Here is a 1,634-nt window from a genome sequence, read left to right as displayed (position 1 = left end):
TTTTATTTCAAGGACCCCCAGTTTGATGTGCATTAGGACAAACCTTTTAGTTTGAGACCCAAAAAGAGAAATGTTATGTCTTTCCGGCCGGGACCCATGCCTAGTAGCAGGGGGCGGACTACCAACGGATTTGATGGAATTTTAATAAGATTTAGGGCTCCATTTCCGTCACCGCTAAACCCCTTATCCCTAAACTTCTTTGCCTTTTTTACTATTTTGCAAAACATTTTTAAATAGTTAAAATGGCCAGTCTACAAACTCACAACGTGTCAATGTAGATTGGCTCGTTGAACTATTCAAAAATGTTTTTTAAAATAGTAAAAAAAAGTCAAAGAAGTTCAGGGATAAGGGGTTTAGCGGTGATGGAAATGGAGCCCTATGTTTTACCCCAATCTACACTGTAACATCCTCAGTGTAATAAATAGCCTACTCAAGAGTGCACAAACTGAAAATGAATAATTTAGCCCCTGGAACCCCCTCAAAAACCCCCGGGGGTCCCCAGACACTAGATCTGGTCCATAGCCCTAATGCAGTTGCTGCTGTTGCATTAGAGCTATATATTTGAGCTACTGTATAGGACTTTCTATGAATTGCCCTCAGATGAAGGGCGAACGTTTTCGCTACGAGTGCAAAGACTTCATTACAAAGCCTACTTTCCCCGGTGGATGCACTCCACCACACGTATAAAATGCACTTCTTGGCAAGAAAAGGATTTTATTTTCACCGGAAGAAAAATACTTTTAGTTACTCCACTGCGACCTCTACCGATATTATTGCCAAGAGAAAATCCCATAGACAAGAGTTTTCCTTCTGGTTTTTCCTTCTGGCCAAAAAGTGCATTTATACGTGTGGTGGGGGGCTCAGAGTGCGTCCACTCATACAGGTCTGGGAAAAGTAGGCTTTCTAATGACCAAAACCGTCTTTGTATTGGTGAGTAGCGAAAACGTTCTTTTTATTTTAGCAGAAGTCGAGAGGCTGGTCTGCATATAATACGAGGGCAATGCATTGAAAGTCCCATATATAGCTCTAATGCAACGGCAGCAACGTGGCATTAGGGCTAAGGACCAGAGCTACCCAGACCCTATGTTGAGCTACTGACATACAAAGAAGGCCCCCAAAGTCTGACATCCCCCTCCACCATAATGAAGATTCCAACATGTCACGGTTGGCCCCTTGATGTGTGATTCACACAGCGGAGACTTTGATACACGATACACACTTCATGATGAGCCTGTATTACCAACCATTTAGACCCAAACTATAGGGCTTTCTAGAAGCACGTTTCCAGAGATGGACAAAGTACTCAAACCCCAGTCCTTGAGCATTAATACGCCTGCTCAAATATTACTCAAATACAAGTGAAGGTTGCTCAGTCAATTTTTTGTTAAATTACTGTATTCAAAAGTACAAATTACAAAGTACCATTTTCTCTTTTAATATCACTGTTACTGTGTTGAAATGTAATCAATAAAAAAAGAAAGAATAAAAAAAGTATACAGTATATCATTTTTGATTTAGTTAAAATGTATGCATTTCCCTTCTTAGAAATGTAGTGGAATCAAAGCTCACTATTTGTCTTGCATTTGAAATGTAGTGTAGCGAAAGTCATGAAGTAGCCTATTTAAAAATACTAA

This window comes from Electrona antarctica (genome assembly GCF_951216825.1).
Source record: "Electrona antarctica genome assembly, chromosome: 23".
Classification (NCBI taxonomy): domain Eukaryota; kingdom Metazoa; phylum Chordata; class Actinopteri; order Myctophiformes; family Myctophidae; genus Electrona; species Electrona antarctica.
This window is presented reverse-complemented; position numbering follows the sequence as displayed.